The sequence below is a fragment of the Podarcis filfolensis genome, assembly GCF_964270895.1.
Source record: "Podarcis filfolensis genome assembly, chromosome: 6".
In the NCBI taxonomy this organism is placed as follows: Eukaryota; Metazoa; Chordata; class Lepidosauria; order Squamata; family Lacertidae; genus Podarcis; species Podarcis filfolensis.
This window is the reverse complement of record NC_139609.1, coordinates 74,857,332-74,873,466: the sequence shown is the minus strand read 5'-3', so window position 1 is coordinate 74,873,466 and position 16,135 is coordinate 74,857,332.

Sequence of the window (16,135 nt, the reverse complement as noted above, 5' to 3'; positions counted from 1 at the left end):
TACCCTTGTGCCTGCAATTTACATGCAATTTGACTTCTGACACTGGTTTTCTCTACTGATTTCTTTCCCGTGCTTTCAATTTGTTTCTTTTATTGGCTCCCTCAGATTGGATGTGGCCACAGAAGAAGAAAAAACACATTAATGACGTCTGCAGGCCTTATGCTAAATCTATTCAGAGGCATTTCGCTGCACAATCAGCAATAAGAGGTGTGAAGTATGCCACAAAGGCTAACGCGTATCCTCTTGGCTCGAAGCCCAAATTAACTGAATACCAAGCAATAACCTATATAGCCACACACCTTCCTCAGAGTATTTCTGTATATATGTAGTTTGGTCCCTTTTGTGCCAGATGATACACACACACACACACACACACACACACACACACAATTTATCATGTGGGATTGCTATTTCCTCTTATCCATCACACTTCTTCCCCTCTCTTTGTCATTGCTTTTCACTGAGTAGCACACAAACTATTCTTAGAGATTAGGTGAATTGTTCCGGCAGTATTAAGTTTCCTGCATTAAAGATGTTTACGGGGAGTTAAATTTGAAGAGGTATTTGTTGCACAGAAGGTAGGAGTGGATGAAACTATCAACTGCAGTTTTGCAAGGGGTGGGGTTAGTCTTAAGTTAATTTGCAAAAAAAAAAAAAGTATTCATGAAAATTCATTTTAGTGTGGATTTCTCCTGTTATGCACATTTTTGTATGTGATTTTCTGCAACGCACACATTTTTGCAAGTGATTTCCTCTGATAAAATGTCATTGTTTTGTTATTTTACTTCTTTATACATTTTTATACACACTTTCCCCTCACATACAACACATTATATACTGCTGGGAAGAACTACTAGGAGATTGTCGTTTGGCTCCATGACTTTGGGGCTGCGGCGTCCAACAAGGGTCCATTCTGTCTCTTTTGCCATTTAACAGCTATATGAAACCAATGGGATTTGTCAGGCAAGAAGTTGGAGCATCAGTATGCTGATGACACACAGCTCTATCTCCCCATTCCATCAGAAAAGGCCGTAAAGGTGTTGGACAAGCTTCTGGAGGCAGTGATGAACTGGATAGGGGCCAATAAACAGAAGCTGAAGTCCTGATAAAATAGAAGATTGTTGGGTGGTGGGTTCCCATGTGGATCCTGTTCTGAGTGGCACTGAACTCCTGAAGGATCAAGTTTGTAGCATGGGGGTTCTCCTGGGTTCCAATTTGTCAATGGAGTCTCAAGTGGCTTCTGTAGCAAGGAGGGTTTATGTCCAGGTTAGGCTGGTTTTCCTGATACGCCTCTTCTTGGACTGGTAGAGCCTAACCTCAGTTGTCCATGCTCTAGTGACCTTCCACTTGGATTACTGCAATGCACTCTAAATGGGACTGCCCTTGATGGAGGCCTGGAGTTTGCTTGGTGACCTTGGGCAAGCCTACCTAACAAAGGGAAAGCCTATTTGAGTCAAGTCTACCTAACAAAGGGATCAGAACTGTCATCCAATCCCCCAAGCTTACAGCACAGGCAAATACCACGCCAGCAGATGGTGCCATTGCTTCTTCTGTGGAGTTGCATTCCCTGCCCCGTAAGCAGCCACTATAAGAGTGGCGGGGAATCTACTCTTTTGCCAAATTAAAACCCTCATCGAGAATACAATAAGGTCGGTAAAGTGTGTTACAGGGAAACGATAACTTATCGATAAGCCATGTTAATGGATCCTGAGGATTGATTTGGAAGTTAGCAAATGTGGCTTCCAGAGAGGCAAAAGTCCCAGTATCCGTGTCCTTCTGCAAATCAATAGCTACCAAATGCCCTAGAGGAAGTGTGTGGCTTGTGCTCGTTGAACTGATTCCCCCACATCCACAACAAGCAATCAACGCCAAACAACTGAAGCCTTGTGGTCCCAACTTTATTATCTCCATCAGCCATTTACACTTGAACCAGCAAGAGGGCATCCATCCATATTCACTGCAGGGCACCCCTAACATTCCCTATGAATCTGAGCTTGATGCCACTCCTCCTGAGGAGCCTCTGCTTCTAAAGGGTTTTCTCCGAATCAATGTTATCAATCCTGCTTGTAATTTTTACAAACTTCAAAGGGTTAAGATGGCAAGCGCCTTTATCGACTGGTGCTTCTTGGTGGGATCAGTAAAGCATGACTGATTAGAGCCCAGTTCTAAAGAGCCCAGCTTTTGTGGGGCTGGAATAAATAGGAGGCCTGTCAATAACTCAGATCCAGGCGTATTGACGTAGTTTACAGCCTCAATAGGCAATTAACACTTTACAGTGGATATTACCCAGTGGCCTCCCCCGTGCTTTACTGCACATTTTCTGCCATCAGCTGCAATATCGAAGATTCAGAATAAAAATTATATTGGACAGAATACACCTTTGTTCAGCTGCAGCAGGGATTTCTTTTAACATCTGGGAGAAATCACACTTCTGCATTCTATTCAATAGACACACACACACATCTATATACAGGCGCATAGGCATGCACAGCCTTCGACTCTCCACTGTCTCTCATTTACAGTCGCTAAGCCCATATTGGAAAGCCTAAGAAACTTCAGCTTCATAAGTAATTGAATCTGTCACATCCTACAACACCACAAAGAAACCCCTGAAGAATGATGAGCATTGCAAACCCGCCCCCTTCTTCAAAAACTTGAATAGTGAAATAAGTTACAGAGAAATGCCTTGTTGGCAGATGAATGCATTTGATCGTTAACCTTAAATCAAATCCACAATTGCACTCAAACAAGAATATTGCTACGTCTCAATATGCAAGTTAGGTGACAACCCAAATATAATCTCCTAAGCACATTGACAGAGATGGGGGCGGAAGACAGGGGGATACAGGTTGGTATTCATCTAGGATGCTTTTGTAAGTCCCTTTGAGTTGCCCTGGCAAGAAAAAGCAGCTAATAAATGTAATAAATAATAATATTCAGAGCAGACCCATTGAAATTGATGAACATGACTACATTATGCACATTAATGTCAATGGACCCACAGACCTTGGTATCACATCTTAGTTATATTCAATATTTTGCTCCTTAACTAACAGTTCTTTTTGTGTGTTAGCCTGAGACACATATCCAAACACCTGGATGATTCTTCTTCTTCTTCTTCTTCTTCTTCTTCTTCTTCTTCTTCTTCTTCTTCTTCTTCTTCTTCTTCTCTTCTTTGATGGTCACTCATAGCCAAGTAAGATTGTCTCCCATAAACACAATTTTAACAGTGAGTCCATCAGTGACTGTGGAGGCCAGTTCTGGATCCACACGTCCTTCCACAGTGGGAACATAGATTCCAGGGCAGGAGTTGATCACAGTGAGGGTTTGCCAAGTGTGCCTTCTTCTTAGCATGTTTCTCCCTTTCATCCTGAGTTTGAGCGTCTTCAAAGCCCATGACACCTTTGGTAAAGGCTGTTCTCTAATTGGAGCGCTCACAGGCCAGCGTTTCCCAGTTGTCGGTGTTTATGCTACATTTAAAAAAAAGATTTGCCTTGAGAGAGTCTTTAAACCTCTTTTGTTGACCACCAGCATTACACTTTCCATTTTAAAGTTCAGAAAAGAGTAGTTGCTTTGGAAGTCGATAATCAGGTATCCGCACATGACCAGTCCAGCGAAGTTGAAGTTGATGTTGAAGAATCATTGCTTCGACACTAGTGATCTTTGCTTCTTCCATGATATGGGGAAAGCTTTGACAGCATCAGTAAGAACATAATATCAGGGCAATGGCCCACCTAGTCCAGCACCCTGCTCTTATGGTGGCCACCCAGATGCTTGAGGGAAACTTGCAAGCAAGACCAGAGCACAAGAGCATCCTCCCCACCCTCCCGCACTTTCAAGCAGATGGTATTCAGAAGCATTACTTCTTATGACCATGGAGGCATGACATAGGTGCCACCTCCAACAGAGGCCCGTGGCAGAGGCAGAGGCCCTGGCCCAGTCACCACCATGGTGCTGGAGAGCCAGCAGAGGCAAGGCAGTGGGCAGAAGGGGCGGGCAGAGGCTGAGTGTTGTGCCTGTGCTGCTGGGCACCCACAATCTATAGCCCAAGTCAGCGCCTCTGAATGGGTACAAATGGGGTAATGAAGACCCACCTGATACCCGTTCATTACTCGTCATTCAGTTTATAACAAAGGGAAAGTAAACCAAATCGATCCCATTTTTTTCCATTTCCACTGGTTGCAAAATGAATGCCTTCCCCTACTTGTTGACAAAACCACTGTCTAAAATAAATAAATACAGTGACTATAGCATGAGTCATTTATTTCACGCAGGAAAGAAATTCCATGGCATTCAGGAAAATGCTTGGATGTACTAAAAGAGGAGGTATTTGCTTGTCCAATAACCGTATGCCAGTAATTCTTATTTAGATAGTATATAAAAACTGTGATTCCTACCATTTAACATATTAGGGTTAATCACAGTCTGGGAAATATACAAATGAAGCTTGTGGTCCTTGCTGCATAGAAAAGCCAATTAGGGCTTGTTTTCACCTAAGTAAAAATAAATCATAATCATCTTTTCGCACAAGACAAATATGCTCCTTTTTAAAACTGAACTTCTCTCCTCAACAATTCCCACACCACACACAAGCAAGAGCATCCCCCATGGGCTACCTCACCGAGATGTGCATAAATGTTGGCCGCAAAGTAACTATAACACAAGAAAACCAAAGTAGGTGCTAGCCAAAACTAATCATTACTTTAAAATGAAATATGAGGTTAAGAGCTTCTCTCCTTTATGCACATGGATAACAGATTACAGAACAATATAAAAAAGCAACCTAGGTGACCCCTATGTTTTCAGGTAAGCAACTTCCTATATAATATATACCGTATAACCAGCATATTCTGCAATCCTCTTACTCGTGGGTAAGGATCAGGATCAATGTTTGGGCCAGCTAGTATGGAGAGAGGGTTCACTGGAGAGAGGAGTATATATTAAACCAGTTTAAATGCATGGTATAGATAGATAAGGGATGCGGGTGGTGCTGTGGTCTAAACCACTGAACCTAGGGCTTGCTGATCGGAACGTCAGTGGTTCAAATCCCCGCAATGGGGTGAGCTCCCATTGCTCGGTCCCAGCTCCTGCCAACCTAGCAGTTTGAAAGCATGTCAAAGTGCAATAAGATGAATAGGTACTGCTTCAGCAGGAAGGCAAACAGTGTTTCCGTGCGCTGCTCTGGTTTCGCCAGAAGCGGCTTAGTCATGCTGGCCACATGACCCAGAAAAACTGTCTGTAGACAAATGTCTGCTCCCTCGGCCAGAAAAGTGAGATGAGCGCCACAACCCCAGAGTCGTTCGCACCTGGACTTAACTGTCAGGGGTCCTTTACCTTTACCTTTTTAAAGATAGATAATGCAGCCTACAACTTCACAAAGTTAGTAAAATCTGTTCTAGCTTGATCACTTGTTTCTGCTACAGTCTCTTTTGAAAATGCACACACACAAACACATTTCCTCCTCCTCCTCAATACAATTATGAAATTTTCTAGAGCCGGCCTTTTCTGATTCAAGTGACAAACATGGTACCTAGGTAAGAAGAGAAGCCAAAACTGTAAGGGAGCCAGAGGGTGAGAAGAATATAATATTCATATCCCACCTTTCCTTCAGTGAGATCACAAAAGTGTATACGTGGTCCTTTCCAACACCGCCACTCATTTTATCCTCACAACAACCCTGTTAATTGGGCTGATAGTTGGTGACTACTCCAAAGTAACCAAGTGGGGATTTGAATTCAGGTCTCGCCAGCCCTAGTCTGACAGTCTAAGTCAGGGGTCAGCAAAATTTTTCAGCAGAGGGCCGGTCTACTGTCTCTCAGACCTTGTGGGGGGCTGCACTATATTTTGGAGAGAGAAAAGAATGAATTCCTAGAGATGCGTTTTAAATAAAAGGACACGTTCTACTCATGTAAAAACACGCTGATTCCCGGACCATCCACAGGCCGGATTTAGAAGGCGATTGGGCCGGATCCGGCCCCTGAGCCTTAGTTTGCCTAGCCACAGTCTAAGTACTGCACCGCACCGGCTCTCAACATAGCCACAGTTCCCTATTCTGTTGGTAACAGAGTCAGGGCAAAAAGAAGAAGGACGTTTCTTGTCTCTTTCAAATATGGAGTCTTCGACCAGAACTCTCCCTGCATGATGCTGGAATTAACTTCCTTTACAGCATAGGTGCACTCAGGGAGGGTAGAGGGCAGAAAAACAAGAAGTGTGTCTCCACTTTGACAACTCCCCACTCCAGAGTCACAGACATACCATGCATGGGCTATATAAGAATCCCAAAGGAGCCCAGATTCCTTCAGTTTGCTGCAACTTGGAAGCTATTCACAGAAGGTCGTGGATGGATCTTTCTGACTTGTATTTTAATTATCCTGTTTTCCCAAGATAAGGATCATGTTCAGTAGCTCTATCATGCAACTCTCATTCATGTGGGTTACATTTGTATTTTACACAGGCTTTCGAGTGTCAATTCCCTGTACTTAATGGACACTTAACGTGCTACGGATTATTTTTTGGTAACACTTTATTTCAGATTTCCCATCATTATGAATTCATTTAGCACTGGAAGTAATAGCCCCGCTCCTAATGAATTCATCTGGTATTAATATGGCTTTCACAAGTGTGTCCATAGGTGCCCGAATGCAATTTAGCATTAGTTAAGCGAGAGTTAATGGATACTTAAAGTGCCACTTATTTTCTAAGTGGTCCATAAAAAGGGAGACAAAAGCCTGCCTGCATATTACTCTCAAGATGTAATATGTCGATTTCTGAGGTAAAAGTAGAAGCCAGTCTGAACATAAAAACACTGGATGCTGCGCTGTGGATAAGGGCAAGGTCCATCTAGTCCATGGCTGAAGAAACTTCCGTTGTCCAGTTGATGTTAAATTCCAACTCAAGTCAGCATGGCCAATGGCCAGAGAGGAAAGGAGTTGAAGTCTAATAATAGGAAGCACTGATTACTTCAAGAGGTGGGAGAACATCAGCCCATGAGCCAGATTTGGGCCTGCATGGGTTCCAGTTTGGCCCACAAGGCCATTTCCCCCCAAAGCACACCTACCTGCTTAACATCCCCCCCAATATAATGTTCTTTATATGTTATTTTCACTGATATATGCATTTATCTGCACACTTTACCCTTTTATGTGCAGTTCTGCACACATTACCCAGCTGGAAAACTGCACTGCAAAATTCAGAGAAGGGTGAATTTTGAAAGATGGGTTGTGTTGGGTTGAGTTCATATATTGTTCCAGGAGTGTGAATTAGGTAATTTTACATTTAAATGCAAACTGAATCAAATTTCTCCCCCATCCCTACTCAAAGTACTGTTTATGACTACTGTGTTTTGGACAATACTTTCTGAAAGAATCAAGAGATAGGCAATAGTTTTTTTGGGGGGGGCAGAACCAAAGTGATTTGGCAGAGGCATTGCTTCCCATAGTAAACACTCCTCTGTTGCCCTGCTGTTACCTCTGGTTAATCAGGTTTTTGCAGGCTTTTGAAACAAGAATAAAACCTACAAAATCTGTTTACTAGTGGCCAAAGTGGGATAAGTGCACAATGAGCAGTGGTCAGCCTTCAGCTTTTTGATAAAACTACCAGCCTTCATATAGTTAAAGCTATGGTTTTCCCAGCAGTAATGTATGGAAGCGAGCGCTGGACCATAAAGAAGGCTGATCGCCAAAGAATTGGTGCTTTTGAATTATGGTGCTGGAGGAGACTCTTGAGAGTCCCATGGACTGCAAGAAGATCAAACCTATCCATTCTGAAGGAAATCAGCCCTGAATGCTCACTGGAAGGGCAGATCCTGAAGCTGAGACTCAAATACTTTGGCCACCTCCTGAGAAGAGAAGATTCCCTGGAAAAAACCCAGATGTTGGGAAAGATGGAGGGCACAAGGAGAAGGGGACGACAGAGGACAAGATGGTTGGATACTGTTCTCGAAGCTACCAGCATGAGTCTGACCAAACTGCGGGAGGCAGTGGAAGACAGGAGTGCCTGGCGTGCTCTGGTCCATGGGGTCACGAAGAGTCGGACACGATTAAATGACTAAACAACAACACCAGCCTTCTCCAAACGGCTCTGTACTAGGGCAATGGCATCAGAAAGCTAGGAAGTACTTCATAAGAGAAAGTACAGCAAACAATTAAGTCTTGCCTTGTTGCTTTTTTACTTCAACACAATAAGAGAACTTTTAAAGGTTCAGGTAATTATTCCTGGGAGATGATGACAGAGCAGTGTAAGTTGCTGCATGGGGAGCAGAGTAACAAGCATTGAAACTCCTGACACAGACACGGTACAGATTGCATGACCAGCCAGCTCTTCCCACCTTTCAAGAAATCACATTGTTGTCAACATTTCAGCAGCCCAAAATTAGCTGAAGTATTCAGGAGCTGTTGGCAGCTAACAGCAGGCGAGTTCTCAGATGGATTGTATTTTCTCGTGGCGCTTAAAACCTCAAGCCTTGCAGCCGTTACAAACAGCCAAAAAACCTGCAAGTATCAAGACAGGCAGGCACCCATCCTGTCCCCCTGCAAGAGGCAATTTAACAAATGAGATTCAAAGTCAAGGTCCTGATGACTTTTGAAAGTAAAGCATTTTGCATGGGGGCTCTGAAGTTTCCTTGATTTCCAAGAGAAACCACAGACCATAATATTTCAGCTGCTTATCTGGCAGGTTCACAGACTTGATCTCCTTTGGTGATCTAATATTCATATTTACTGTAATTATTTTGCATAGCCAAACTACTACAGCAGGGGATTTGACACTGTAAGCTCACAGTCTGGTTAAATAAGGTGGACACTGATAGATTTGACTTACAATCTTTTTCTAATCATTCCCTATACAAAACTTTATAGGCTAACAGTTTATCAGGGGCAACAGGGCCACCCAAAAACAAGCTAGTGGTTTCTAGGTATGCAAAAATATACCTGACACCTCCTATCTTAAAGCAATTAATTAACAAAGTCATAATCATCACTGTTGGTAGCTGTGTAAAGGTAAAGGGACCCCTGACCATTAGGTCCAGTTTGACCGACTCTGGGGTTGCGGCACGCATCTCACTTTACTGGCCCAGGGAGCCGGCGTACAGCTTCCGGGTCATGCGGCCAGCATGACTAAGCTGCTTCTGGCGAACCAGAGCAGTGCACGGAAACACCGTTTACCTTTCCGCTGGAGCAGTACCTATTTATCTACTTGCACTTTGACGTGCTTTCGAACGGCTAGGTTGGCAGGAGCTTGGACCAAGCAACAGGAGCTCACCCCATCGCGGGGATTCGAACTGCCAACCTTCTGATCGGCAAGTCCTAGGCTCTGTGGTTTAACCCACAGCGCCACCCGCGTCCCTTGGTAGCTGTGTATGATAGGGTAAAAGTAAGAATTCCTGACCGATAGTGCTTTAGGAAAACAAAATTTGTTTTGGAATTATTATTTATTTATTGAATGTTTTAGTAGCTCAATGCTTAAAGAGTCTCCAAGCAACTTACAAAAGTAAGTATGGCACAATCAGGAAAAAGAATAGCAGAAGCCATGCAATAACCCATAAAACAAACCCAATGAACAGCAGCATAAGCATATATTTGTTAGACGGCAAAGTCTGAGGAAAGACTGCGTAGCTAGCAATGCCTCATAGGTAAATAAGGGGTTCTCATAGAATTATGGTGGACTCTAATTGGAAGAAACTGCATTTCTGCCTTTCTCTGATATCAGAGAAGCAAAGTCTGTATACAAATGCTGCGTTTCTGTGGGTGAGTTTTCCCCTTTTTGGCTTTGTATCGGACCCTTATTTCCATGTATCTCGTTGTCTCTGGTTTAATCATCATTAGACTCCGGACTTGCTGGTTTAGGCAGCCCTCCCTCACCCTAAGCCCCCTCCCCAGATAAGTACTTCTGCCAAGATTAAAGCAATTAAGGAATCCCGAAACAGGGGGCAATAAAATGTCTGAAGAGAACAACCCTCATTAGCAGCAGGGCATGACTTTCTGGGCCAATACTCTCCGTCTAGTATATTATTGTGCAGTTTGGGGAGTTAATACAGTTGCAATAAGGTGCGTTTGAATCCACAGCATAAAGCATGCATGCCAAGTCCGCAAGCCAGCAGAGCGGTACAGTAATGACCGGGAGGCCCAGTCTGAGGGATCCTGCTGAAGTAGTCCTTGTTTGAAATAATAGCTCAGTGTTGCAGGCACCATTATAATTAGACTTGGAAAAGCATCTGCATTCCTTCCAAATTTAGTCTGTGATTGTTTAAGGAAAATTAACTGGAGTTATTTCGAGTAACAATGTAACTCTGTACTAGAGGCAAGCCATTCTCAGCAAATACTCACTTCCGGCATAGCAGAGACTCAATTCTGGAGGCCTGCTAGCTGTGATTGGCTACATGAGTCATGTGGCATTATTTTGAATTCCCAGCATGGCCACTGCACACATTGTATACAGGTGGCTGTTTATATCATGAAACATGGCAGCCTTTTGCCCTGCACTGGCCTGCTCACTGACTCAAATAGATCATTATCAATATCCCTAGTGCCCTATACTAGCCTGTCAACTCCTAGAAACTGTCAATTGCAGCTTATCTCAGTTTCTCATTTTTCCAATCTTAAAAGCATTTTTTCCATGTTACTGCAGCGGTTTACACTTCTTGTTGTTTAAAAAAGGAAATCCTCATGAAAATTTGTCAGCATTTTAGGGCAAATTTCTCTCACTGCCCATTTTTGTATGCATTTTTTTTTAGTAAAATGCATATTTTTGCCAGTGCTTTTCCCAAACATAATGCATTGCCTTTTTGTAGGCTGTTTCCACTAATATATGCACTTCTGAACACATTTCCCCCCAATATCTGTCATTTTATACACAATATTTGGTTGGTGAACTTTATTGCAAAATTCGGATGTCTGTGAATTTCAAATGATAGCTGTGTTTTAGGAACATATGAGGCAGTTAGAGTTGCAGCAACAGAATCCCTGATTTGGATCTTGGCTTTTGTGCAGAATGAAGGCTCCCCATCACAAGAAAAGTTTCAAAGCTTTATTGAACTTAAAATAGTCCTGAAATACTGTTACAAGATACAAAGTAACTCATTGCTTTTAATCAAGCAAGCAATGTGGTCCCATCTTCTTTTTAGTCCTTGATTTAGTACAAGAACTTTCTCATCTTCAGTCCCAAAGAGAGAAAGAGAGATCCTAAGCAAGTTGCTCATCCATCATTGCAGAGTGAAACCACTACAGCTTCTGTTTCAAGCTCCGTTGCTGACAGAGACGCTGAAGTCTCAGGTTTCACCTTCCTGTTGTGAGAGATCTGAAGCTCAGGTTTCCAGGATGAGTCATCGATGAGCCTAAAGACTGAAACAGAAACATTCAACCTTTTCTGCCGCATTTGTCAGTGTGAAACCTCTCATGTCATGCCTAATACAAACTTTTCTACTTTGCAAATGCAAACCTTTACATAAGGTTTTTTTTCAAAGCTCAATGTATATAAACTTTACATGTTATGCATATGAAACATTTCTTTAACAGAAGCTGCCTTATACCAAATCGAACTATTGGTCCATATAGCTCCATATTGTCCATACTGACTGGCAGTTGCTCTCCAGTGTTTTAAGCAGACATGCTTTCCTAGCCCTTCCTGGAAATGCTGAGGATTGAACCTTGGCCTTGCTGCATGCAAAGCAGTGCTCTGCTGCTTAGCTACAGCTCTTCCTCAGTGATTTGAGTTCAGTAACTGGATGCAGAAGTGCAAATTGGGTATTTTCTCATCAAAATGCAAACAGAATCAAGTTTCTCCCCCACCCCTGGCCTAAGTAAATGTGTTAGCCTCTCAGGTGCCACAAGATTCTTCACTGCTTTTGTTGCAAAAGACTAACACAGCTACCCATTCTGGGAAATATCCATACATAGGTGGGTTTTAAAAAGAAACATGTCAGTATTCTCATCTTAACATAAGAGACACTACATATTTTGTATGCTAAGCTGGTGTGTGTCACAGTGGTGGGTTCTGTCCTCATCATCTGTGGTCAAGAACATTGTAATCTTCCACTCATTGACTCTCTCCTGGCACCCCATTATTTTGGGCACATGGTTAAAAATAGCATACGGCACCTCACGGCCTGTGACTTGGTCTTCTGCGACAACAGCAGCCTTGGGTCAGTCCTCAGATGCTCTGTGCTTCTTTTCCACCTAAAGCAAGACAAACACATTTTAACATAGCATTTTCTGTCGTGGCCTCGTGGTGGAAAAGATGTGGTGTAGGCAGGTCGGGGGGGGCAGTAGGGAAGCTGTTTCCCATGTGTTCTCAAGAGTGACACCGCCATTTAAATATATACATAACTCGGGATTTCATCATTTATTCATAAGGCTATTTCTAATCTAATTCTTTGCATATTATCCAGGGGCAAGAGAAGTCACATAGCAAGGAGCGGGCCATTTCTGGCCCCCGCCTTTTCTTCTCAATACAGAATTGCCACATGGAGAACTGCTGATTAATATGCAAAACACCGGCCGCAAATAGGTTCATAAATAAATGATAAACTATAGCGGCTGCTTTATTTACCTATGGACTTACAGACTGCGGAACCCTGATTAAATCAGAATTGCTGTTTGGAGCCGACTATGGGGCTTAACGGCAGTAATTCTCAAAGCGAAAGGTTGGCTTCCTTAGTGAGGCGCATGGTAGTTCCCCAGGATGCGCATGCTTTCCCCAATTTGCCCTCTGGCATGAGTGAACAAATGCAAAACAACCTCCTCAGTAGTAAATCCTTGAATACACATATGTCTGAGGTGGTTCCAGGGCCAAATGTTAGTTATAGCAAGCAACCTTTTAATGTTTGTTGGTTTGTTGCGTTTATATCTCACCTCTTTCTCTAAGGCAGGCATAGGCAAACTCGGCCCTCCAGATGTTTTGAGACTACAATTCCCATCATCCCTGACCACTGGTCCTGCTAGCTAGGGATGATGGGGTTGTAGTCCCAAAACATCTAGAGAGCCGAGTTTGCCTGTGCCTGCTCTAAGGAGCTCAAGGTGGTGTACATGGTTCTCCCCACCCACCTTATTTATTCCCCAAAACAACCCTGTAAGGCTGTTAGGCTGAGAGACTGTGGTCAGGCTGAGAGACTTTAACTGGCCGAACGTCACCTTTATGACTGAGTGGGGATCTGAACCCTGACCTTCTGGGTCTTAGTCCACCACTCTAACCACTACACCACACACTTAAATCATCTGCTTTCATTCTGAAGGGGGGATTTGTATTCAGAGACCATGGCAATCTCCAGCCAAGCATCACACAGATTTCTGGAAGTTACTTGCCCTGCAAAGGTATTGTTTACTGCACCCTGCCACAGAGGTGGTTTTCAGTGGGAAACTGGCGCATGCTCCCAGATTTGGGTTGGGAGCATATTCTGGATTGGGGCTCACAACTGTGCACCCCCCCAAAAAAAAAACAACCATTCTGGCTTAGGCATGCCTTTTCAAAAACCCTATTATCATCACATGTTGTTTTGCCCTCAGTAGTTTCTTTGCTGGGCGGTGGTGAAATCGGCAGGTCCACTCTGGCGAAGAGTGAATATTCCAATTTAGCTTTCTAATTTTTCCAACCTTAAGTTCATTTCTACACCAGTTTTTGAATTTTCTTCAAAAAGTCATCATGAACATGCCTCAGGATTTTAGCGCAAATTTCTCCTAATGGACACATTTTCATAAGCAGGTTCCCTCAATATACATATTTCTGTAAAACATTTTCCTGGCACAAAATGTAAGGTGAGCAGCACTCATCACCTTCTTTAACTGATCTCCATAAGCTTTCAGACCCAAAGTTCAAAATGTTTCTGAGGGGATCTTGTTGGTTTAAAAATACATCCTGTTGGATGTTTCCTTGCCAAAAATTACAGTACTCTTCTTTGGGAATTGATTCAGAGACTGTGAACCCTTCTCGCTTCCTTCAAATAAAGGGGAGGGAGGGAAACCCTTCGAGCATTTTTCATATGGCAAATCTGTACTGCCAACTCAGGTTTCACAGCTGAACACTCCCAAGGTACTAGTTCTGCAATTCAGGGCTTGGCTGCTCTCCCTTGTGCATGATGGATAGCTATAAAATGAAGGCACTTTGAAAAGTACCAGCTGTCCAGGTACACGCTCTGGTTTAGGCTGGCTGAGCAATACTCCCTCTATCTTTGCACTTCTCTCTCTCTCCTTTTTAAACATATTGCACAATGAATTTGCAAGCTCAGGTGTATGCTGGAAAGTTTTCCATGAACTCTCAAGGAGTCCAATCTCTGTGTGGGAGCAGGGCTTTTTCTTCCTTAACCTCCACTGCCTCCATAGCAAGACTTCGCCTTCCTGCTTTCCAGATGTGTGGATTCAGTTGTGGTTCGAGGACCCGACCCCCGCGAAGTGAAATGAAGACACAAGGACAAGTGATATAAGGTTGATGGGCTAGAAAAGGCCACAACTTTATTGGTTACAGCAATGAAAAGGTATTGGCTTAGGCATTGGATCGAAACAAGTGGGTTTATTCACCAGTAGGTGGAGCCTGTTGATGCTAATCCAACTATAGGCTCACCCCTGCTGTCACCGAGGGTCGTGCCATGGCCTCCCGCCAAGCAGGCATCGGACAGAATACACGACCGCCAGATTCCTTTAACGGAATACCCCTAAAAATTGAAGGCATAGGCGATGGCCACACCTAGCACTTCGACACACAACACATTATTCCAATGCCTAACCTACCCACCAATACCACAAAAGTTGTGACGATTGCTACGAGGTAGGCGAAAAAACCAAAAAGCCTAATGCCAAATGGAAAAACTCCTACCAGGCCCCCCGGGCAACCAGGGCGACCAACCTAAGGTCCATAGCAAGGCCAATGACCTAAGCCCTAACTAAAAGGGAGTGGAGGGTGGGTGACTCGCGATGGGACGACGATGAGATGAGGAATGAGGCCAGGGAGAGGCTGGCACTGCAGCAAAAAGGCTGCTGAACACGCCCCCTCCATGGCACCTGGTTGGGTGGCCATCGGGGGGGGGCGTGAGCGCCAGCCAGGTGAGCTGGAGGCAGGGGGCAACGCCCCCTGCTGGGCGGTGCTCGGGCTCCCGCCCACAACCACTCCCCTCTCTTTCAGGGAGGAGAGTCTTTCTCATTTACAAGTACAGTGGTACCTCAGGTTAAGTACTTAATTCGTTCCGGAGGTCCGTACTTAACCTGAAACTGTTCCTAACCTGAAGCATCACTTTAGCTAATGGGGCCTCCCGCTGCTGGAGCACCGCTGGAGCACGATTTCTGTTCTCATCATGAAGCAAAGTTCTTAACCCGAGGTACTATTTCTGGGTTAGTGGAGTCTGTAACCTGAAGCGTAAGTAACCTGAAGCGTATGTAACCCAAGGTACCACTGTACAGTGTCTTCACATGTTTGCTCACCAAGCCAGGGTCTGTTGCAGTAATTATTATTATTATTATTATTATTATTATTATTATTTAAGAAGTAACTGCAAAATAAAGCTGTCAGGTTGCAATCCAGAGATTTCCCCTCTACCACCATTACTATACTGGATATATGGGTTATTCCTTCACTCCCATTCATGAAGCATTTTCACTTCCAGTAGGGAGGATGTTTTTCTTAAAATAAAAAATCCAGGTGCTGCTAGAGGATTCCCAAATCAGCCATCTTTGGTGTTTATTTACTTTTCCAATTCCTCCCCGCCTTTTAAATTTAGGCTTAAATGAAAATTTTAAATGAAAACTAAACTCTTTTTTAATTGTATTTTTTATTGTATTACAACTATGTAAAGCAGCTTAATCAGTAGTTGTGGGGGTCTATGAAAACTGCTATATTATAATAGTATCAGCACCATCAAATATATAAAATATTTGTGATGCTGCTCAGTTCACCTGATTTCACTAATCCAGAGTTCCAATTAAAAACAGTCGCTAGCCTAGGGCAATGATTCCCAGTACATTAGTACAATGGGGATATTTACAGCTCCGCTGAGAATAGTCCCCCAGCATTTGTTCTGTAAATGAACATTGACAGAAAGGTCTTGCCCTTACTTATGAGCATTGATGTGCCAATTTCTGGATTTACAGTTTCCAGTTATTGGCTAGGTTTTACAGCTTTACACAAACGTGTCCTGGGTAAGACGGGTTGCCCAGAG